The 25746-nt window shown below is 38.1% G+C and overlaps 2 protein-coding genes across 5 annotated transcripts in view; one reads left to right on the top strand and one right to left on the bottom strand.

Annotated features, from left to right (window-relative positions):
- DAT (Sodium-dependent dopamine transporter) overlaps positions 1-18024 on the bottom strand; it is a 69258-nt gene extending 51234 nt beyond the window's left edge. The window contains exon 1 of the mRNA XM_019051814.2: positions 17569-18024. The gene's annotated coding sequence lies outside the window, so the exon portion shown is untranslated. The remainder of the gene's footprint in view (positions 1-17568) is intronic.
- Positions 1-25746, top strand: part of LOC109037242 (small integral membrane protein 14) — a 39123-nt gene that overhangs the window by 1044 nt on the left and 12333 nt on the right. Inside the window, exon 1 of one of the 4 annotated variants that reach the window (XM_019051815.2) lies at positions 6619-6771. The exons of 1 other annotated variant lie outside the window; for it this stretch is intronic. The gene's annotated coding sequence lies outside the window, so the exon portion shown is untranslated. Of the gene's footprint in view, positions 1-6618; positions 6827-25746 lie in introns of those variants that run through there. 2 more of the 4 variants (XM_019051816.2, XM_072303850.1) reach the window with 2 other exon arrangements.

Below are 25746 nucleotides of genomic sequence, written 5' to 3'. Positions count from 1 at the left end.
CAAATGAGCTCAGGAAAGCATCGAGTTTTATGCACGACAGGGTTCGTCAAGAAGTGCAGTTACATCGTTATGTCATGAGGGCGGCAAACTCGTAGTTTCCCTCATGAAAGAACGTAACTCAATTTCAATGTTGCCAAGTTTCCCCTCGCAAATTGCATATGAACCAGAAGACAAGATGCATTGGGATACTCTATGGGATAAATTGGACATTCGTAACTGAAAATTTCACTGATTTTTCCTCGGGTTTCACGTAAAAATTAGACAAATTTTGGATACAATATTCACATGTACATTATTTTAGAATAAACTGATTGTTTGAGTCAATTTGGCAAACTTGGAATGACATTATGTTGCTTCGTTTGAGAAGCGACAAATTGAGGTGCTGGGTGCAAGAAGGGCCCTCTCTGGTTGCGGTGTTTCATATCCATTTTTAAGGCGAGTAAATACGCTGTTAAAAATCTGGAATGTCATTCGACTACTGGGCCCCTAATTCATGTATATTCTTCCCATGCATTCATAGTTCCCTAAAATGTAGCGTGTTTACTAATGAACGGGTTCATACCATCCAGCTCGCAGTCACATGCACAACTTATTTTTTACTAGCAAGTTTATAGCTTCGCGTGAACGGCCCATTTTCAATATTTCTGTCCGTTGAAATCTTTAGCAATAGGTAGGTATGCCATCAGAAAATGTTGGAGTTACTGTGTTTTCCGCAGCACGGTGCGATCAGTGGCGTGGCGTGAATTGCGATGTATCGATTGTTATGCCATTTAAAACTATGGTAAAGAATCGATTATTAAGGTGTTCGCTGCGAACACCCTGTTTATCGATCCTTTTCCATAGGTTTAAATGGCATAACAATCGATACATCGCAATTCACGCCAGGCCACTGGGTGCGATACGATCGTAGCGCAGTAGATGAGGTAGTAGGGAGCGTAAGAAGCCTCGAGCGTATCGGAAGAAGCCACGTAAGTCATACCGTTCCGCATGATTCAGAGCGAATGTTTACAATGATTTTTACGCACGTTAAATGGGTCAGTTATACGTGTGAAAAATCGCATTTTGATAATTGAGTTCCTAGAAAAGAGGAAGATTTGCGATTTTAAGTTGGTAAACTTGGTGTTCGGGTATTATTATTTGTTGCTGATTTATGATCTGAAATCATCGAAACACGATTCCATGACTAGCGCAACTGGCTAATTTTCTTGAAGTGCGCTTAATTTTTTTACACAGGTATTGCATTAAATGTAAAAAAATGCTTAAAAATCTGAGGTAAATTCTTATCCCAAAACTTGGCAAACTTGGCGCATTTGGTCGCGAGAAGTGATGAAGTTTGTTTGGGACACCAGAACTGTATTGCAGTACACTTTAAATCTCAGCAATTAAACATGATAATTCCCTGGTAAAACTTGGCAGTAGAATCTGTGTTCCAATATACCATAGACCTACACCTACAGCCGGCTGTAAGATTTCCAATAGCTTCCATAGCCGGCAACACAATTTCTTATAGCCTTTTATAGCCGATGGCGATTAAGCAACGGCCTGGCGATAAAGTGTATGCTAAACGTTACTAATTACGGATGCAAGGACACAGTGACTTTTTGGACTACCGCTCTCTTTTTGGGCCGTGGTACGCTGCGGCGCGGCGCGGCGCGGCGGGCGGGCGGGCAGCCAGCGCAAAACGCGCATTGGCGCCTACAAACCTAACAGGGATACTTCACGCATTGCGCAATGCGTGAAGTATCCCTGTTAGGTTTGTAGGCGCCAGTGCGCCGCCGCTCCGCTTTGTGTTAGGCTCTAATATTTAACTTCGCGGAGTCAGCGTTTTTCAACTCATGATTTTGAAATGTGTGCACACTCTGTATGGACTATTCTCATTTTAATTGATGAAAAAAAATATGTAGTAAAGGAAAATATATTGTGCGTTTTGTAAATATTAAGGTAATTCCGTACAAACTTAAGGATTTAGAAAGCACACGAATTTCTACACAATTTCCCATAGCCTTTTATAGCCAATGGCGAAAGAGCAACAACCAGGCGATAAAGTGTGAAGCCCGGCGATAGGAACTATAGCCCGGCTGTATAATTTTTTATCGCTTCGTGTAGCCCAGTTGTATGATTTTTTCCACTTTTTTCAGCCAGCTATATGATTTTCTATCGCCTTCTCCATTCGGCCATAAAGATTCCTATGGTATTTTGAAATGCAGCTCCTATCGCCAATTTTTAGCAGGGATAATTGGTTCCTGTCTTTAGTTTCTCATTCCCTTTCTCCTTCTCCGACACCTTACAACTCAAACGATCATTCTGTCGTGCTAAGGAAAAATGTCATAAAACATTTAAAGGCTCCCTAATTTCCTCTAATAAAATATGTATTTTATTATTGAAAAAAGTCATGAATAATTATTCTCAAAATGTTTAGATGCTTCAGATGGAATTATGGATAAAATGCTCTGAAAATTTAGAGGGAATACATGCACAAATCTTCCAAATATATCAAAAGAACTTTGGTAACATTTGAGTCTTCATAAAGTGTTTTTCCAAAGCCGGAAGCGTTGTAAACGCCTCTAACTAAATGAGCCCATTCAGTTTATCTCTTAAGAAAATCGGAGTTGTATAAGGCGAACCATGTATAACTCGAATAATCTCTTCTGCTGAAGTGATTATTTACATAACATAAAAAAGTATGTAATTGCTGAATAGCTGCAATTTTTATGATTTATTTCTGTGTCACTTCAATGTTGGAATATTCTTTTTAAAATTATACTTTTTGAATTCATTAAATCTAAAAGGATGATGTTTCTGGTGCAAGAAACCGCAGTACCGTATTTTGTAATGCGAATTTCAGTTGATCAATCTCCTTTGAAAACAAAATAAAAAAATTAAAAATATTTTAAAAAAATGTAAATAAAAACTAGGCGACGTGAAATGCAGAAAGGCTCATCCCAGTTAAATGTGTCCGAATGATAATTATCCTTGTCCTGAAACTGAATTTTCTCGCTCATAGAGCGATGAAAGAGATTTGTATGTTGAAAAATATTATTCCGAATGCCTATTCTGTATGGCTCTTCACTTATTTACAACTTATCTCGCGTCAAAATATTCGTAAAGAATGGAACTCTCAGTTCAAGCACTGATACAAGAATAATAGCAAGTGGGGCAGAAGAGGTGTAGTTGAGGAAAACTTCAAGTTTTGCCGCGGTAATCTTCTCAAGCAGTGCATGTGCAGTGTTTGAAGCCGTCTGTAAAGTTTCTATACTTAGACGGATGTAAGGAAAATCAGCCTACTTGAATTTTACCTCTCTTTTTTTCATCTCATATTTTAGTTGTTAAATTTCGGTGTATACACCGAAATTTAGCCAAAAGAACGCCACAAAACTTTCTTTGAATTTACCATGGATTACAAAAAGTATACATTCACGAGAGATTAAGGTAGCACGTCGCCTAGTTTTCTAGGGGGGGGGGGGGGGGGTATATGAGATGAAAAAAGATGACATGTAATTCAGATAGACGGATGATGGTCACTGTCCATTTTGTAGTTTATAATCCTCAAGTCAAAAGGAATGCATTCTTATTTTTGTGGATTTTTTTAATCATAAACTCCTGCAAATGAGATCAAATAATCTCAGTAAAACAACAAGATAGCATTAAAATTGTTAGGATTAGCCAGCCGCAATTAACAGGGCCAGATTCACCTACTTGCCGCCCATGGGTCGCCTGTATTTTGCCGCTCCCTTCTCATTCGTTTTGAAACTCGATAAAAATCATCAAGTGAACGTGCTAGCGGGGGAGGGGTGCATAAGACGCATTTACTCGTGTTGAACACATTTTTTGGGAAAGCCCTGTCAACACTACTAGCAAAAGTTCACGGAACTTTGCGCGAAAGTTACGTTTCGTAAATCTATCTCTGTGTGGACAAGGCCTTCCATGTTTGGCGCAAAGCGTGAAGTATTCACGCAGTCTTGTTGGCGCTATCCGTTTCACGCTGACCGGAATGACCGCACTGTGTTTGATGCAATGTGAGAAGTATTCGTGCAGTCTTGTAGGCGCTAATGTGTGTTACATGCCGATCGCCGCGCCGAGGGCTTCTCCTTTTCATCTCTCGTTATCATTTCTCTCTAAGTCGCGCCGTTCCAGGCCAAATTGCGTGTTTGGTTTCTCTCTTAACGCGACTAATTGAAGGTACTGTCTCTTGTATCGCTAAGTGACGACAAAATTAGAAATTACTACACTCTTAATAAATGAGAGATTTTGTCGCCTTTTCTCGTTTGTAATTTTTTGTCTTAATTCGATTTTTTTTACACCTACACTTAAAAAAATTGCAAATTTTTGCCGCCCCTTAGATTTGTCGCCATGGGCCGCGGCCCATGTAGCCATCCCCTTAATCCGGCCCTGGCAATTAATTTGAATTAATTTTCTGCTATAGGCGACCAATTTAGAGGAAACACATGAAAAATGTCTACTCCTACTTTATTTTTGGATTGGAGACAAATCAACAAAATAGATTAAAATGTCTCAAGTGTGACAACAAAATAGTATTCAAAACTGATAAAAGTTCATGCCACAATGTTGATTCACCTCCCCTCTGAGAGAAATATTAATTAAATAAACTTTTCTTCTTTTATTTTAGAATACGTGGTTTTATTAGTCAGTATGGTGCTGTGCGCAACGTTTTTTACCTCATATTTCTCCACAAAAATAAACGAGTGCAGTTGTAACAAATATTTGCGTGCATTGACATCTTATATCCAATTTATTCCCAATTTTTCCGCATCAAATACTCTTTCATCAAGCATTTTTGAAACTTTAGGGGTTTAGCCCTGCTATTATTTGCGTTTATGATTTTATATGAGTAAATCTTTGTTAGACATAGGAAACGTTAGTAAAAATATTAAGTTGTATCCTCTTGCAAGAATTTGCCTAGTGAACTAGTGCCTTAAGTTCGCCTTCAATTTTGAGTGATACTGTACTACGCTCGGGTGGTCGAATAGTTGCTTCGCGCTGTACGCTAAGTTTAGTATAGTTAACGTTCATTTTAATTTTTATCCCTTAAAATCCAGCGACCTTAGCCATTGCAAGAATCAACCGAGTGAGTTGGTGCGTTAAGTTTGCCTTCAATTTCGAGTGATACCGTGCCACGCTCAGGTGTTTGAATAGTTGCTTCGCGCACATTTATAAGCAAAACAGGCTCCTAAATGCAGTGATAGTGGTGTTTGAGAGAGTAAGAGTTCAACTTTATGATACGTCAGAGCGTGGTGCTCTAATTCTAAAATTTCGACGTTATTGCATCCGCTTTTATGTCGGTAATAAGAATATTGAAACACGTAAGTATCAAAAATATGTGTTAAAAGGGTATTTTGAGGCGAAAAACTTGTGATACGTTGCACATGAAATATCGGTGTTACTAAAGTACTTAAACAACTATTCTATTTTTGAGAAATAAAGGTCAAAAATTATCCTGCGTGCAGCAATATGCTGAAGAACTTGCAAAACCACAGATCTCCATGAAAAAATATCAAAAGTTTCCGCGCATGCTTTAGTATTTTAAGAAGAGAAGCAAATCAACGTTGTGGCAAAAACTATTCTGAGTTTTGAACTCCACTCCATGATCACCCTTGGTTTTTTTGTTTTTTTTACTATGTTGATGTTTTTTCCTCAAAAAAGTAAAGTATTAAGGTAATTCCATGCTCAATTTTCACGCGATGATTTTGAATCAAAATTTCAATCAATCAAAATAAGTGTCAACGGGTTTTCTTTAAGAGAAAGGCTCGTCATTATTATTCTCTATTTTTCTCTGCCATGGGAAAATTTTTTTCTTTCACTTCCTCTTTCCTTTTAACTCCCTTTTCTGATAATTTAATTCAGCGGAAAGCAGTCAAATAAGTTTAACATAATACATTATTCTAATTTATTTTTCCCGCTAACTGCTGCTTGCTTCCAAGAATACGTCTATAAGGAGGAAAGGAAGATTGAGGTAAAGGAGAATCCGGACACTTCGGATGTGGGGGCGAAAGGGGGGTTCGGAGGGCCCCCAGAAAATTTTCGAAAATTTCAGAGCATCTAACATGCAATTTTAGTCAATTTTGTCATGTATAATTACCAAATATACGCGTCCTTTCTTCTTTTTTCCTTCGTTCCTTCCTACCTTCTTTCTTTTCTTTTTCTTTGCCCCTCATTTCGAGCAAACGGGAAGGGGGGGGGGCGTACGCCGCGTGCTAAGGAAAAACGCCGTATAAACATTTGAGAGTTGCCAAATTTCCTTCGATAAAATGTTTATTTTTTAGGAAAGTTATGAAAATTTTTCGTCTAAACTTTCAGGAACTTTAGATGAAATTGCAAAAAAAATACCTGAAAAATTGGAAAATATTTATAAATTTATCAGGAAATTCGTGTTTTATCAAAAGAATTTTGGCAGCACCTGAAGGTTCATACGTTGTTTTTCTTTAGCACGGCAGTATGTCCCTGCGTTCCCCCTTTGGATCCGCCAATGGATTGAGATTGAAACTTGAAATTTTCGTTCCCCTGGCGAGTTCAAGTGTGTCGACAGTTTTCAATATCACCAGTTGTACAAAAAAAAAATTTGCTGCCCATAATGGCAACCTAGAGAGTCTCATCACAATTTGTTGTCCTTCCTCGGCGCCTAGCTTCAGTTTTGAGCGAGCAGGCAACCGAACGCGTATTAGTGCACGACCCGAGTGAAATTAATATCCGAGGCTGTGATCCCGAGTGCGGAAAAATTGCATCATTGTACCGATTCTTTTCTTCCGAGAAAAAGTACGTTTATCGCTGGATTATATTCTTTTTCATCGCCACTCATTTTCTGCGTAATGTATAAATGACAATTTTCGCTTTGCCGTAAATACATATTAGAATACGGATAGGTATATGGAAAGAGTACGCACTTGTCGAAATATGGAGTTTTCACGGCCCAAAAGAGCAGCCAACCTTCTAACACGAAAAAATGTAACTACCAATCTTCAGATTCCAATATCAAAGCAATATGGCCTAGAATGTTCATAAATGAGCGTTCTTCCCAAAAAACGAGTAGTTTATGCAAAGACCAAGTAAAATACGTGCTTTACAAAAGACAGGTCTCAACAATCTTGGGTAATAATAAATCACTCAGGAAAGTTTGAATTCATAGGTTTGCTGCCCATTTTGGCCCTAAAAGCTCCATGACCTATACTCAAAATTACCGACATGTCCGTATTCTCCCTATTTACATGTAGGTACTCCTAACGTTTTATGTCCAGTCTTAAACTTCTATTAAGGCTGTTTTCAGCACTTTCGAGATCGATTCGATAATCGATCGATCTGTTGACGATTTCTGGATTTTAGGACGTTTCTTTAGAATTTTGGATCATCTCGTCACGTTATAATGCGTCAATTATTTGCACAAGAAATGTGACTAAGAAACATTCAGGATTATATTCAAAAGTAAGGCCAAAACATTTGCGGATATTTATTCGGGAAGTGTTTCACGGTCAAATTTTGTGTACATACGTGACGTGTGGAAGCAAGGGATTGAAGTTGAAATGTTAAGGTGCTCGATACCCGAAGGGTTGTGGTTTTAAACAGGGCATTAGTGGTTAGGTGTCGTATGGAGAGCCAGGGAGTGTTATAAAGTGACATGTCTGAAGTAGTAGTCATGATTTCAACATAGAATAAAGATTTCATTTGTAAATTACAAATACATCAAATTACCTCAGAAAATTGTCAAATCTCTCATGATTTTCAATTTTTCCATGCCACTCTGAGTTTGGCGCAGCAGCATAGATAAACTTTTTCTATTAAACTCCTTCGGAGGATATAGATTCCATCTACTTTATAACCCTCCACTAGGTATGCCAACGTGACAAAAAGAGTACAGAAATTGTATTTTTATTCTTAAAATAAACCACTCCGAAATTCCCTCCAGTGGTGAGACGTGAGATATCTTTCCGATAACAGCTGTGGTAAAGAATCGATCATTAAGGTGTTCGTTGCGAACACCCTGTCTATCGATCTTTTTCTATATAGGTTTAAAAGACAGAACAATCGATCTATAGCAAAGCACACCACGCCACTGACTCTCTCGATTAAATTATTCGTCATCACGTGTTTCTCAGGTGTAATTAAGTCATCTTGGACGCACCATTTTGACGAGAATACCTTAACCGAATATTCGATAAGATAGTACTCATTAAGATCACAACCACAGAAACGATACAGAGAAACCAAAATCGATGAGTTCGAAAAAGATGCCAGTTACCCACTCTGCTTCCCTAAGAGAGGACGCTATACATGAAGCTTCGAATGTTTTTAAAGTTGTCTCGATATACAATTTATGTTTGTGTTCCATTAATATCTTTCCATAAAATTTCTGAATTACATTAAATTGGGGTGAAAATGTTTTCAAAAATTCAAGGAAAAGATTCACAAGTCTTGGGATAAATTCGTATTTTATCCGTGTGGAAACTACGTTCGAATGTCATATCGTCAGTGAAAGTCCGTAACCACATATTTTGTTTGCGGTGTTCCAAAATCTCCACTCTTATTTTGTTTCTTTAAAGGTGAACTATGAAAACCGAAATACGTGTTTGCAAACTCTCACCGTCGAAATGTCATGCAGTTAGGCACAGTGTGCCTTGTAGTGGAAGAAGATGAAAATTAATTGACTATTTCATAAAGCATAGATGGGTTAATCCTTCGTTTTTGGGCGCACAAACAACCAAAAGTCAAACCCATGGAGGCATCAAAAAGTTAGAAAACGATAAATCACGAATTAGAGATGTATAGGTTAATGTTTGCCGGTACTACTATTGCCAGCTTCAGAGATACTTCCTTTTAAAAACTTTCAACATTTCATTACAATGGAAAGGATACCTGGAAATTTTAACCTATTGTAGGCGATTCATATCAAAAAGTATAAATCAATATTTTGTTCCCAAAATCGGTCTTTTTCTAGTTGAACAATTTGAGTTGCCTTTTTTGAGCCATTTTTCCTTAACTCTATCAATTATCATCTGCTAAAGTCGAAAAGGCGTGTCTCAGATCACGGCGTTGTAAGTCTCCTAGCATGTATTCTTTTTTACAGAAAATTACCCGACAGTCTCTATTTTTCTGCAAATTTTTCTGTAGCATCTCTTCACTCATTTAAAAAAAATCAGGAAAAATTGCACGGACAAATGTTGATCAGTTTTCCTTGAGGAAAATGAAACACAATTGAGATTTTCAGGCGTTGAAATCGCGATAAGCATTTTTCGCATTTAGTCATTGCTGACATTTTTTCCCTGCACAGGAGTAATTTGTTACCCTAACCAAGAACATCGCTCCTACATACAATTTTCATTGGAATTATGGGGTTTTTCCCTAGGAAGCAGTGGCGTAGTTGCTTTGTGATATGTCATTTGATCTTCCATTTAAACCATCTTTCCATTTTTTCTGTGGTAAAGGATTGATGAATAGGGCGTTTTCAACGAACACTATAATAATCGATTCTTTATCATAGCTTCAAATTGAGAAATATCGATAATCGATCATTCACGCCTCGCCACTGTTAGGAAGATAGTGGCAGAAAACCAACGATACGAGGAAAAATGTTTCGTGGCAGAATTGAGCGACAGCGAGTTTCCCTGCAACTGAAAACACCGACGAGCCTAGAAACCGTGAAAAGCAAGCGAAAAATGGAAATAAAATTTTCAATGTCACGAGAGCTGCCACACACGAACCGCTCAGTGGGCCTAGTCGAGGATAGCACAAATCCAGGGGCGAGGCATGAATGATCAATTATCGATATTTCCCATTTGAAGCTGTGGCAAAAGATCGATCATTAAGGTGTTCGTTGCGAACACCCCTGTTTATCGATCCTTCCCCCTAGATTAAATGGCAGACTAATCGATATATCACAAAGCACTCCCTCCTTTGCATTGCAGATCCTCAGGAGAATTGAAACAATATTTTCAGCTGATGATTGCAAGTGCATTTTCAGCGTGAAATTCGGAGGTGACATTTGTTTTTCTCCATTTTTTTGAGGATTTCCCTATAATCAGCGGAATATTGAAAAAACCAAGATTTCCTTTGGAGTTAGCACCCGGAAGCATGAAAAATGCTTGTGTCAGAATCCACGGAAAAAGGGACATTGGTCCACAAGGACTCATTATTAATTGTTGGGTATCAGAGCAGAGAGCTGTTTTTATGTATATTTTGGGATAAAAAACTTTAAAAACTTTCATTTTAGTTGTGAGGATCTAAACTTTGCAGTTCAAAAAGCGCGGTTTCAGAAAAAATTAATTTAGAATTCTAATGTGATGCAGCTTTATTTGGTCCTTCAGTGGCACGAACGTTCAAGAGAAAAAAAAAGCTTGCGATTGATTCTGTAGGACACTGGAGACAATTTTATCCATCGAAATCCCCGAAATCCAATTTTTTTACCCACTCGACAAAAACGTTCTACTAAAAATTTTGTCTCTTAGATAGGTATGAGGCCCTATCTCTCGTGGACAATAATTGGATAGCGTTTCGTAAAAAGGAACAAGCGCGATTACAATGTTGTAAAAATGTTACTTCTCCGTAATCACCTACAAAATTTCCCAGAACAGTACATTTTTCTTGCTTCCCACAAAATTATTGGCAATTTTAAAGCTAAATAACCGTGTACATTTTAAAATTGTACATATATTGAGTATTTGTAAAAGAAAAGAAAAAGTTGTATAATTTTGAAAACACTGTCACCGCGCTGGTTCCTTCTTGCTAAATGCGATCCAATTGCATAACTATACCTTGTCACTTGAGTGAAAAACAGCTTTATCAGAAATAGCAGGAAAAGTCGCAAGCATGCCATTGATGTATTCCCGAGGGGTTTTCTTCAGCTGAATAGAAAAATGACCTTGGTTTTTTCCAACAAACGTCAGTTTTCTGGAAAACCCTTTCATGATGAAAAAAGACGGATGTCATTTTTCCATGTAGCCCTAAAAAATCGGAGTGATTCACCATTTGAATTGAGTGTTGTAGAAACGCATCAAGTCACTACAATTATGAGTTGAGAAAACGAGGTTTTATTTCACTTTAAGGCTCAATGTCAGGAACAGAAATCAAAGACTGCTTTCACGCTCAGCATATTGACGGTGTCGTAACCACGTATCTCGGTAGTAGGTTTACAACGTCACAGATTTCCTGTCTTATTTTGTTTTTTAAATGAAAAACTACTCAATGGCACATCTTAAAAATTGCCGCAAATTTTCTTCTATATGCGAAGACAATTCTGCATAAACTTCAAGGAATGATGTCAATTTGTTCTCCTTTAAAAAAAAATAATATATTTCAAGCATAAAAATCAAAACCACTTGGAAGAATTTTCAGGGATGATGCATGAGTGTTACAAACGTGGAGCTCCGTCTATCTTCTTCACGCGTCTCTAGTTTTCAATCAGAAAAAATAGGCGAGGCAGTCCATCGTGTGATGAGGGGTCAGCATTTTAATCTGTGCCTTGTTGATTGTGAACAATGCTACAAAAAAAGGGATTGTGCCGACACGAACTCTTTTAATTGCAGAAAAACAGGGGCCGAATACCTCAAACTGCGCGTGATTGCTTTCAATTGAACCCTCGGTGAAACAATTCAAACTGCTGGACCAACTAACAAATAAAAGCGCGATTCTGAGTGAGAATTCAAACAATAAATGATTTGAAAGAAACGCAGGGAAAATGTGTCGTTTATTATGCATATTTTATACTTTCGATGAAAATCAAAGTATTCCTAGGCATAATTTGAAAAATATAAACTTTTCGATACGAGTATACGGAGAAAAAATCACCGCTACTCTTACGATGCTAATAGTGGATTCTAAGTGGTGCTAATAGTGGATTTCTAATTAATAAGTAATTTCAGGCAATATCAATCAAGAAATAACATCAGATTTCACCCATTTAAAACGCTCTAGTTTTTATTCTGGAATCAGCCTAATTTAACCAAAAATATAGTTTTTTTTTAAAGTTGAACCGCAAAGCTCAATATTTCAATTCTACAAAATTCAGGTAAATTTTCTAATATTTTGGTAAAAAGAGAATTTCAAAACTTTCATTTCATCACATAATTGCTTCCATAATCAGTAGCAATTTCAGGTAAAATTGTACGTTATACAACGCCGGAAATTCACCTCTTGTTCTCATTGGAAATCCGCTGATCCCTTTTACACAAAAGTGCTCGATTTGACTATTTTACTGCGACAGAGACATTGAAACCGTCCGAAAGTTGAGACAGTCACCCGATCGGACATTTTGATTACCAACGACGCACAGTGGACTGAGTCAATAGGAGAGGTCGGACATAATTTGGAAACTTTAAACGCTTATAACTCTGTTTATAACAAATTTTGAGGTTTTAAAAGTTGTTTCATTGGTTTCCTCGTAAAATTTGCTTCCAGAAACACCCCTTACAGTTTAAAATGTGACGAAATAAATATTAAAATTTGCAGTTTTAGTTAAAAATTTCACGTCCGACCTCTCCAATTGACTCGATCAACTGTGCGACGATCGCGAATCGCACATAAAGCAAAGTGACACGTCGCACAGTGGAGCGAGCTAATGGAAGAAGTCGAACATAAAATTCTTGGCTAAAATTTCAAATTTTGCTGTTTATTTCGTCACAAATTTAATTTCAAAGGGTGTTCCTCAAGGTAAATTTCACGAAAAAACCAATGGAGCCATTCTTAAACGTCTTTGTTTCATAGTTTCAAAAATATAAGCTTTCAAAATTACCATATATTGTCCGATTTCTCCTATTGACTCGACCCAGTGTGCGTCGAACATGAGTAATTAAGCGCAAAGTTCTCTTATTTTCAGTCGGAAACCTCGATGAGTTATCGCGCAGGGAAATGACAGTTCACACCGATCGCTTTCACTCGCTGCGAACCCAGGAATGCACGCAAAGTCGAGCCGATTCGATTGAAAAAAGGGGGAGGGGGAGAACTGAAACGCTAAAAGCTACGCAGTTACTTTTTCTCTATGACAATTGTGACCTTTTCGATCCGATTTTCTGCGTCCAGAAAAATGGATTCATTTTTATGGGATTTAAGTTACCAAGATTCGTATTCGCGGTCGCGTCTTGAATAGTTCCAGGAGCATCGTTCGGCGAAAGTAAGGGGACACTAGCACCCCTCCCCTCCCTCCTATACCATTTCAAATCTGACCTTTTTGGAGACAGCGGGTCGATTATTGAAATTATCAGACAAAGCTATAGACAAAGACGACACGCTGAAATTAAAGCGATCCTATTGATGGAAGTAGGTGGTTGCAATGGACAGCAGAGGTAGGTAATAGACTATTTAACGGCAACCGACGAGAGACCCTTCAGTTAGTCCATCATTTTCCCCCTTAGTCTGTAAGAACCACCAGCTTCAACCAATGGGATCGCTCCATACTCCCTATGCCTTCTTTGTATATCGCTTTGTCTACTGATTTCAATAATCAGCCCGCAGGTTTGGTTAGGTTTTTTTTGACGAAAATTATATTAAATGTTGACGGAAACCTAAGTACAAGACTCAAAAGTTGGTGGCTGGGTATCGGAAATGGGGCTTCGAGGTTGATGCCTGCAAAACCGAGAAGTTGACCGTTGGCGGGAATCAGCAAAGTATAGAATTAGAGGATGGGCGGCAAATTGGAAGCTGCGATATTTACAAATATTTCCGGATGGAAGCAATCCTCCACCCTGGGTTAAAATGTAGTAAAATATCACTGTGCACATTTATGTTCCTAGAACTAGTCATAAATCATCGTCATAGACACTTGACGACCGCATCGCATCGGTATTTTTTGTCGGGCGAGTTTCAGTATTTAAATATCAAGAGCTGCTCAAAAAAACACCAAAAAAAATCGAGTTTTCTGAGAAAACTACGGATGGAACGTGTTGAGGCTGACGATTTTTACTCATTTTGCTATTCAGTGACACAGTTGAAAAAACAGTTGGAGTAATTTTTCATGAGCGCAAAGCAAGCTGCGCTTTTCCCCCATAGCCAACGTTATCCAGCAAGGTCAGGTGACAATTTACCCGGCCCCTGGGTAAAAAAAATTTAACGCATGCGTGTTTTTCAGCTAGAAATGAGGGAACGTCAAAGCTCCTGGAAAGCTATCCTCTTTTCCATTTCGTTTTTTGTTAAGCTGTATCGGAGATTTGACGCAAAACTCTGCACAGAAATGTAACCGAGTACCTCTCTTTTTCAATAATCCTGAATCGCAGGAGGTCAAAAGCAATTGAAAACTTTAAAAATATCTACATACCGCAATGAAGTTTTAATACTGGTTGGTTGACTGAGATCGCAAATATAGTTTTACTAATTTTTTGATAGGGCCGCCTATGTAGTGAGCAGACTATTTAATTCGCGAGGCGGATTCACATTTGGACGTATTTATGCTAAAAGGAACTATGTACATAGGATTTGCGTGCGACATAGTTCCTTTTAGCATAAATACGTCCGTTTAAAGAATGAAATCTCATAAAAGGATGAAAAAATCATAAATCCTTCTTCGAGCATAAAACATGTCGAGATAATGCACCACTAAACACTGTAAAGATCAAAATATTGCGAGTTTTGATATCGCATCAATAAATCACGGAAACACGTCCAACATGTTCAGGATTTCCTTTATCAATAATGAGTGGAAAATTAGCGTTCATAGTTTAAAATGAGCCTATATTTCACAAATAAAAGTCAGTGAAATCTGCAGTTAAAAATTTCTAAAATCCTCCTGATTAAAATGCGAAATTCCTGCCATTTTTTGCGGGGAAGTTTGACAATACTGAAAAGTCATTGAAAGGTACATTTTTTCGTGAGATTAATGACGATATTTTAACCTGTCTTTTTAAGCTTTCTAGTATTCTATTTTTTTCTTTTTTTTGGAATATTTTAGTTTTCTCCACTCTGTAGAAACATCTGACAAATATTTTATTGTTTAAAGAGACATTTTTTAAGCGTCATTAATTGTGCTATTTGTGGCGGTATTTAATTTTCTTTCTTCGCCGTCCATTCGGACCTTTAAATTGAAACTTCAAAGAAACGCATAAAACTCCGATCATGCGGTACCCTCGGAGATAAGCTGTCTAATTTGTTGTCCCTTGACGTAAGGGCGTATCTCAATTTCCATGTGAGCCCTGTTTTACCTATAAATCTATGTTTTCTGGGGCTCATGCGGAAATCGATTTACGCCCTTACATCAGAGGAGCGACGAATTTTCGAAGGGAATTGCTATTACAGACGGCAAAACTGATAGTACATTTCATGAGGTTTTATCTCCAACGATCTCGCAGTAAATTAATATCAGTTCACGATATGGAACAGTATAGGTTAACCGCGGTAATGACAGTTTTAATCTCGTACTGAGCGCGCGGTTTGTGCGTTCGATGACCGATGTAACTGCAGCACATTGGAGCTTACATTGCTGTCAGCTTCAGCACTTTTATGGATCGTTTGGGAAGTTAATCCTACATTTTCTTTCAGAGGAAAAAATTGAAATTATTCCCAGGAAATATTCACATTAATAATTGGCACTCATGGCAAGCATAATATATGCTTTGATGCAGAAATAGCATAACTTGACCGGGGGTTTTATACCAGTGATGATATTTGCGTCGTCTTCTAGAAGATAACCATGCACTTTTGAAAGAGGTCTGAAGTAAATTATTATTTTCTTGTTGCATATCATTAACCGCAGAAGCTTGAATAAAAAAACGGAGTTCGCGTGAGAATTTTTAGAGTTTAACATTGAAATTTTTAAAAGTAAAATCAATATGGAAATATTTATGAGTGAAAAGTTGAGGTAAATTCTTAGTTCGATCTACATATGCGTTCGTTCAAAATAGAAGAATCAGAGCTCGCTAAAAAAATTTTAAAAAAATAACAATAAAAATTATGAAAAGCTGACCAACTTCTAAGACATTAGACGCTATCAGGCTTACGCCTTTAAATCCTTGAAAAATGGAATTAATGGTATAGAATGATAGGATCACACCAAAGTCAATTGTAGAATTTAAACAAGTCCACTTATTCTGTGTTTTTTAAAGTTCTCATTGCCTGAAATAGTGACAAAAATTTTTGGAGCATGGAAAATTAATACGGAATTTCATACGACAACGATAATCGGTTGTCCTTCAAAATAGTGAAATACACCAAAAAATGTTAAACGTCGCCAACCAAGGTTATGATTTTTCCTGCGTGATTTCATCATCGGCACACGAACTCGAATTAAAATGTTTCGCAGAAGAGGTCCTCATAACACTAACTCCATCTTAATTATTTCCTCAAAAAGGTAGTATGAAATTTCAATCGCTCATGTGAAAAATATTTTTGAAGGATTTCGTGAGTTTTCCTTGGCTGGGGACTTCGATCTGCGATTTTCAACAAAGTGTTTCGGTGTAGGAACCGAGAATTTTACCTCATTTGTTGATCAACAGGCAGTGGCAGACCTACACGAGCGATTTTTATTCTGCTGATCTTGCAGGTATGAATAGTCGCGCAAAACCTCCATAATTTTGTATCATTGAGAGATACATTTTGATAAATTGACGGACTAACCCGAAAATTCAAATATATCGACACCATAAAAAGTTGGTTGAAGCCTCTTTTCATTTGGTTTTTTAAAGATAATTGGTTCAGAAGAATTTTTTCAGCTCCAATAGACTTTCTTTGACTTAAGGAAAACTTTTTGCATTGAAGATATTTTCATTTCATTCAAATGAAGTTTTTTTGCCCCTTAGTTGTGATAAACGTAGAAGACATGATTGATGGCAAATTGGCTGAGTACAAATAGTTACTTGTATAAAACAAAAACATATTTATTATTTAGGGTAAGAGAAGTCACTTGAAATTTTAAAAAGAAAAAACGGGGGAAAAAGAGCAAGGGAATGTTGGACGATATGGACATTTCCAACTAATAGTGGTAGTATCCAAATAAATTAGGTTACTATCCCAAATGTTGCAAAATGAATTAGAAATGCCCATATCATCCAGCCAATCGGGGTAGTACCGCAATTTTAGGGGATAATTCCTAACGCTTGCTATTCCGTGTAAGGTACTTTCCAACTAGCTACGGCTGTTAAATTTTTTTTAAAAAAAGCTCCTAAAAATCTGGTACAATTAACGAAAAAAGAAACCCTTTTTGGGATTGTTTTTACATAAAATTTACGAGAGGCAGTTTCAATATAAAAAAGTATCCAAAAACTCTCTGAAAAAAGGTGATTTTTTAAAACGTAAACTTAGGCAAAAAAGTGTTAAATAGCCAGTGCATCATTTTTAAAAAAATTTAAGAGCTTTTCGACAATCATTGTACTTGAGGACTTAGGACTTAGACTTGTACTTGTTAGGTTGTAAGTTTAGGTAAAAAAATCCCAAATAGCGTTTCCTCCTTCGAGAATTTAAACAGTTTCCTTGAGAGGTTTTTAATTAGAATTTACAAGTTTTGCAAGAGATTTTTTACAGTCCCTTTCTACCAGGGTTATAATTCACTGAGTATGGTATATTCGAGATATTTTCCCGTCAACTATTTTTTTGATCGACCAAATTCACGAGTGTAAGGGTCGAGTGAGAGGTGGAGTAACTCACCTTGTATCAGAGCCATGGAGTACGGAGAGAGACGAGATGAGGCGAAGGGATGCGAGGGTGCTGGCTGCTCGTCGGGAGAAGAAAGCCAGGAAGCAAGCCATGTGCAGGGCGACTCCACCGCCGACTGTAGGCATTTCAATCCCTGCCGCAGCCACCAGTTGCCGCTCTGGCCAATCCCTGCCCGCCCATCCCTTCGTCCCACCCCCAACCCCCTCGCGCCCGGAAAATCCCCTGCTCACCCTCTGAAGCCATCGCACAGACTTACGATGGCAAAAATGTCGCACAGTGGATCGAGTCGATTAGAGAGAGGTCGGACATGAAATTTTTGACTAAAACTGCAAATTTTGATGATTATTTCGTCACATTTTAAATTTAAAGGGGCGCTGCTAGTAGAAAATTCTACGAGGAAGCCAATGGAACCACTATTAGAACTTCAAAGTTTTGTATAAACGAAGTTATAATTATTTCAAGTTTCCAAATTTTGTCCGACCTCTCCGATTGACTCGATCCATTGTGTGTCGTGGCGACAAGGTTCGCGATTGGAGTCGATCGACTACTCTATCGTGCCAAGGAAGAACATTGTATGAGCCTTCAGACGCTGCCAAATTTCCTCGGTTAAAATACGAAATTTCAGGACAACATATGCACATTTTCTCTCCAATTTTTCAGAGAATTTTACTCGCAATTAGATGTAACTTATCTGAAAATGTTAAGAGGTAATATGGTAATATTCATAACACTTCTGAAAAATAAACACTTAATTGGGGGAAATTCGGCGACTCTCGGATGTTCATACGGAGTTTTTCCTTAGTTCAGCAGTTCGCAAAAACGTAAATATTGTCTGCCTTTAATTCGTATAGAACACGCGATTTATTGTTCCCAAAAGTCTTTCCTGGCTTCTTTTCAATGAAGCTCGACTGTAGTAAATGCATTTTACCTCCGGAAAATTGATGCTGGGCTCTATCCCAATAATATAAAACGACGATTGAAATATGTCTTCAAAATATCTAAAAAACAAAACAAAAATTGTACAGATTTTTCCTAAAAACTGGGGATGAATTAAAATACTTCAAACTAGACTTACAATTAGAAGGACATATGATTTATGGCGACATCCATGCATTTTTAATAACTTTTGATGTCCTTCTCATTCATTTGTTCCGTCATCCTGCTGACATGATCGTACCAAACTAGCTGTTTGGTCATGACGTAGAATCTGATGGGTTCCCTTACCCGATTATTATATCAATCAGTATGCTAAGATCCTGATGATAACCCCAAGATACAACCATACTTGCCCTATGACTGTGCGTGTTGCATACTCAAAAACTGAAGGCGCGTTATACTCATATATATGACATGTTAATTGGTGAAGTATGATGCTAATGACATTCCAAGGCTTCATCTATACCTACATCTCGGATGTGCGTGGTTAAACTACCAAACAGCTTAACTCGTTTACGGTGTTTAAATCGATTATGGTGGTATATTCCGATTGATTTGCGATGACGAAGCAAGCCACGCCACTGCCACAAATATCTTTAATAGGTCGGATTGAAAACAGTCCGTGTAAACTAAGTGAGCTCAAAATCGCAAACTCAACGATCGGAGACAAAGCTGAACACATAGATCATAGATCTGCGAACACATGGAATATGTGAACTGCAGGCAGATGGATCTGGGAATCGCGATATTTTAGAGAGAAAAATAGAGGCGCAGACTGATGCATCTCGGAAAATTTCGATAAACAATTGCACTTTGATTGCGAGTCATTCCACATTCAACAAAGTAAACGTAGATTTTGGTCGGGCACTGGAATTTTAAAAGAGAAACCCATAATGAAAAGAAGCCAAATTTTCAAATTGGTGGAAGCGGGTGGTTGCAATGGACAAAGGAGGTAGGCAATAGACTAACTAACGGCAACCCATGAAAAACCCTTTAGTTCGACTATCATTTTCTCCTTAAATGTATGGGAACCACCTATTTCAACCAATAGAATAGCTCCACATTCCGTGCGTCTTCTTTGTCTATCATTGTCAATGACCAGCCCGCTGGTATGTCATTCCATGTATCTGCCGATAGACGTCCCTAATTCTCCTCCGACAAAATATTTATTTTTGAAGAAAGTTGTGTATATTTATCCTTGAAATTTTCAGATATTATACATTAAGTTACTAATAAAAATTTCTGAAAAATTGGAAGAAAAACGTGTTCATAATTTCCTCGGTAAATTCCGTCTTTATCAATGAAAATGTGGCGACGTCTGAAGGCTTAAACGGCGTTTTCCCTTAACACGGCAGTTAAGTGAGCAGAGAACGGGTTTTACTAAAACTCGCCAAAAAAATCTGAAAAAGTTTATAAAAATCCTCGATTTTTTCCGATTTGGCACGTCCATTAAAATTCTCTTCAAAGAAAATTGCAAATTTTCTCGTAGGATAAAGTTCATTTGCTTGCCCGTCACACTAAAAAACTGGCACCATTATAAAATGAATCATCCTAGCAGGCACTACGACATTTAATGAAATGGGAACAGTGCCGAGGCTTGAATGATCGATTTTTGATATTTCCTCATTTAAAGCTGTGATGAAGAATCGATTATTTAGGTGTTCATTGCAAACACCCTGTTTATCGATCCTTTCTCATTGGTTTAAATGGCAGATCAATCGATATATCGCAAAGCACGCCACGCCACTGAATAGGAACATGACGGTGAAAACGTATTCGTAGGGGGGAATGACCGTAAAACGAGATGAACATGCACTACCGTCATAATTGATTTTGAACGACATAGTTTTACCTCGAAAGGTAGATATGCGCGTATACCATTTTTAACATCGCTCTGTTCTGGCATTTGAAACACTTGTTTTACGTAGGTATACTTTAGAGAGAAAAACACGCAATCAAAGTAGAAATTGAAAATTCACCGCGCTCCAAATTAATTCAAGTATGTGAATTATACGAGTTTAGAAATGTTAAAATAGTCCATTTTTTCCACGTAAAATTTCGATAAGAAAACATATATCTTGGTGCTTACTTCTGTACCTTGCCTTGTGATCTATTCGTCGTTTTCGCAACAACAACAAAACAACAAAACAGCAAAAAACAAAACAACAAAACAACAACAACAACGCGATATCAATTCAAATATACAAAGTTGACTCAATTTTTACAAAAATATTATCGCAATGGAATTCTGTCCAAAATTTCGCTGATTTTTGTGCCTTGTCATCACTGAAAAAAGAGCATAGTAGATTTTACCATACTTTGATCACAGTGATCCGAGTATGGTAATAAGCACCAGACCCTATGGTAGCATTTACCATATTTTGATCAGTATCAGCATAGTTCTAGTAAATACTATTATAATGCTGGTAATTTCACTAAATTTTATATTTGTGTAAAAAATCAAGACTTATAGAAGATATTACCACAGTTTTTCATGGAGAAAAACTAATGAATTTTTTTTTATATAAATATCCAACAGATTGCGAGTAAAAATACAATCTACAAGTAGAAACTTTACAACGTTGTACATTCCTCTGACTGGAAAAAAACGAATTGTCATCTGAAAAACCCGATTGCAAATTTTCATTCTGTACCTTGCGTTAGACCCTCCGTGATTTGATCATGAGCCGGGCAGAGAAAATAATCGCGACGTTGAAATTTTGGTGTCATCTGGTGCGTTGTTCGCAATGGAGAATCATGCATTTATGCCAAATATGGCAACAATAGATAATGTGACGTGCCACCCCTTGCAGCTCAAAGTAAACCGGCACACAGTGGATCGAGTCAATAGGATAGGTCGGACAAAATTTGGAAACTTTAAACGCCTTTAACTCCGTTCATAAACAATTTTAAGGTTTTAAAAGTGGTTCCATTGGTTTTCTCATGAAATTTTCTAACTAAAGCACCCCTTGAAATGTAAAATGTGAGGAAGTAAACACCAAAATTCGCACTTTCGGTCAAAAATTGCATGTCCGACCTCTCTAATTGACTCAATCCATTGTGCGGCAGCTTGGAGCGCGGTTGAATTTTATCGCCATTATAGCAGTCAATTAAGTCCCGTGTACCCCTCTTGCTTACCCGCGAAAAAGTGTCTTCGGAATTTATGATAGTTCACGAAGAGCTGAATTTATGGCGATACGAGCAAGGTTTAAATGGGATCATTGATAAAAATTCCCACAGCACGGCGATTACTTCAGAGGTCGACCACAGAATCGCATTTTGATAGTTGGAGCTATCTACAGAGAGAACGATTCGATCTTCAGTCGATCAATTTAGGACATTTCTGCAGAATTTGCGAGTATCACAACACGCTTCGTATTCTTCTTCTTCTTCTCTTCTTCTTCTTCTTCTTCTTTGTACTTGTCTTCTCCTCCCTCCTTCTCTTTTTTTCTTCTTCTTCTTCCTTTCTCTCTCTTCGAATGGAGCTCTTCAACGCCCTGGTAAAAATTGGCGATAAGAGCTGCGTTTCAAAATACCATAAGAATTCTTATAGCCGGCTAAAGAAGGCTACAGATAATCATACATAGGTATAGCTGGCTGTAGAATGCGGAGAAAATCGTACGGCCGGGCTATACGAAGCGATAAAAAATTATGCAGCCGGGCTATAGTTCCTGTCGCCGGGCTTTACACTTTATCGCCTGGCTGTTGCTTTTTCGCCATCGATTATAAAAGGCTATAAGAAATTGTGTAGAAATTCGTGTGCTTTGGAAATCATTAAGTTTTATACGGAACCACCTTCATATTAACAAAACACACGTTATATTTTCCTTTAATACATATTTTTTTCCATCAATTAAAACGAGAATAATCCATACAGGATGTGCAAACATTTCAAAATCATGAGTTGAAGAACGCTGACTCCGCCGGATTAAATATTAGAGCCTAACACAAAGCGGAGCGGTGACGCACTGGCGCCTACAAACCCGACAGGGATACTTCACGCATTGCGCAACGCGTGAAGTATCCCTGTTAGGTTTGTAGGCGCCAATGCGCGTTCAGCGCTGGCTGCCCGCCTGCCGCACCGCAACGTGCCACGGCGCTTGAAGCAACTATTTCACACCAGAGGTATTGCACAGTATCATACGAAACTGAAGCCGCTCTAATAAATTAGGAATGACAGGCATCAATCAAAAGTACGGAGCTTTCCTCGCAAAATAAATCAAGATACTACGGCCCAAAAAGAGAGCAGTGGTCCAGAAACTCACTAAGTCCTAGCATCCGTAATTAGTAACGTTTAGCACACACTTTATCCCCAGGCTGTTGCTTAATCGCCATCGGCTATAAAAGGCTATAAGAAATTGTGTAGCCGGCTATAGAAGCTATTGGAAATCTTACAGCCGGCCGTGGGTCTATGGTATTTTGGAACACAGATTATACTGCCAATTTTTACCAGGGCGCGATGTAAGTACATTATCTTACGTAAAATTTCGCGAGAAACACAATGGTGCCAATAGTTTTCTCTGGAACGAGCTCCAAGGCTAAAAAAAGGCGAAAGTCAAAACGAACGAAAAGTTCCCAACATCGCAAACGGAGATACATGGTTTCACAATTCGTCCATCAATATGTTGTTTCTCAAATGAGCCAAAAATAGAGGATCCATATCGCATAATGTAGTCCAACAGAGATCCATGGATTCCGAGTTGTCATCGAAATATTCTTCTTTTTCCTCTTCATACTTTTCTTCTCCTCCCTCCTTCTCTCTCTTTTTTTTCTTCGCCTTCATCTTTCTCTCCTTGAATGGAGCTCTAGAAAACGTGAGGAATTTGTGATTTAAGTACTTTTTCGTACGTAAAATTTCGCGAGAAACACAATGGTGCCACTGGTTTTCTCTGAGACGAACTCCAAAGCTAAAAAAAACCGAAAGTCAAAACAAACGAAAAATCCCTATCCACAATTCGTCCATCGATATCGACGGTGTAAGTCGGCAATCACAAAACTCGGTTTGCGACGTCGCAGACTTCCTGTCATACTTTATTTTTTAAACGGAAAACTACTCAACGGCAATTCTTTAAAACTGCCGTGATTTTTCTTCTCTGAGCGAAGATAATTCTTCAAAAACTTCAAGGAATGATGTCAGTTTGTTCCCCTTTAAAAAAATAACATACAGGCGGAGATTTTTAGACACCGCAAACGAGATAATGTGATTGCGGACTTACGCCGTCGATATGTTGTTTCTCAAATGAACCAAAAATAGAAGATCAATATCCCATAATGTAGTCGAGCAGAGATCTATGATATCCGAGTTGAGTCATCGAAATCCAGTCGATACAATTTTCCCCGACGACTGAACCCGCTCCGATTTGCGTTTTCGAGGGGAACGCGGGATGACGCGCGTGAGTGTGCGAGTGACGTCATGACGTCATCTCCGAACAGACACCGCCGCGGAACAAAACGAAAGCCGGGGCGATAATTGTTCCAGCGAGAGCACTCCAATCCCACACCTCCATCGCAGTGGCGTGGCGTGAATTGCGATTTATCGATTGTTATGCCATTTAAACCTATGGAAAAGGATCGATAAACAGGGTGTTCGCAGCGAACACCTTAATGATCGATTCTTTACCATAGCTTTAAATGGCATAGCAATCGATATGCAATTTTAATAGTATAGCAATCGAAGCACGCCACGCCACTGCTCCATCCACCGGTAAGAAAAAATGCCGTTCGAACATCCGGACGCGGACGTTGCCTAATTTTTCCCTTTGAAACGTTAATTTTCGAGAAAATTCGTGAATATTTCTCCTTGAATTTTTTTTTATACTTCAGGTTGAATTGCGAATGAAATTCGTTGAAAAATTGAGAGAAAAATATATGCAGGTTTTCTTAAAAACTCGTATTTTATGAAAGGAGATTTGGCAACGCCTGAAGGCTCGTGGATCGTTTTTCCTTAGTGCGGCAGCGCATGTGATGACGATGATGACGATACCGAGATTCGTTGGGATAAGTGCCGATGAGAGCTCACACGCGAACAGCTCTTGAACAAGTACGTAAATGTGTGATTTATTTGCGTACGTGGTTGGTTAATGGCAGTCACCAGGGGCATTGTTCCTCCCCGAAACTTTGGAAAATTTTATATAAATATCTCTCTCCGATAAATCGATATTATTTGTCTATGGATGAAGAATTTAAGAACAGAGATCTGAGAACGGAAGTTCCAAATAAGAGGCTCAGATACCTAATATTTTTGGATTTATCGAACTAGCTACGTTCTAATACATTACAATAATCTATGAATTTTCTAGGAAAATTGGCAATGTCGTGATGGAAATCAGTAATATTTTACTGCATAGGCACAAGAGACAACCCTGGAATTAAGTTGGGTCGAAGAGAATAAAAAAAAGTGCCCTAAGTTGATAAAGTATGCGACAAACACTCGAATAATTTCATAATAACGCCTGGATGCAACTATTCGGCCTCGTCGGATGTGCGTGTTGCATAAGCACGGGAGTGAAGGCGTTTTGACTTTTTAGACACTCACCGCTTTACCCGCGTGGCGCGTGGCAATGGCTAGCGGTACTTTAAGGGTGCAAAAATACAGCGCGTTTTCAATTCTTCGTTTATATTACAAAAATATCTCTAGGTCACGAAAAAATACACACAGACAAAGGAAATCATTTTTGTAATTTGGTTTTGACATCGCAATGTGCTGAGGATGATCTTTAGAGCGTAAGGATAGCTTTCGCCCCTCTTCGATATCCCTCTTGTGGTGGTCGATGCTATTTTTCGCCTAAATATGGTCGATGAACAGCTTTTAGAGCAAAACGATCAAATATAAGTGGCCTAATGATGAATTATGATTGTCGAAGGGAGCTCTGTTCTGGACGAGTTTTTTCCAAATAATGCCAGGACTGCTGATTAAATGTCTGAACTCTTTGGTCATTACTTAGTCATCATTAGGTGAATTTGAGCGTTGACTTCCAAAAATTAACACACTATAGGCTCAGTTTGAGTCCCTCGAGGAATACATTATGTGGTGGAGCTTCAGAGGCTACGAGAGCAAAAGAAGGTACTTCATTCGGCCACGTTTTTTAACTTTTCTCCAAACAGGAGCAATAACTCACTACCAAAAAAAAAAAAAAAAAAAAAAAAAAAAAAAAAAAAAAAAAAAAAAAAAAAAAAACTCACTACCAACAACGGGACGGACGGAGCATTGAGATTTCACGTCTTGCGCCATCG

This window comes from Bemisia tabaci, chromosome 8 (assembly GCF_918797505.1).
Source record: "Bemisia tabaci chromosome 8, PGI_BMITA_v3".
In the NCBI taxonomy this organism is placed as follows: domain Eukaryota; kingdom Metazoa; phylum Arthropoda; class Insecta; order Hemiptera; family Aleyrodidae; genus Bemisia; species Bemisia tabaci.
This window is presented reverse-complemented; position numbering and strand designations above follow the sequence as displayed.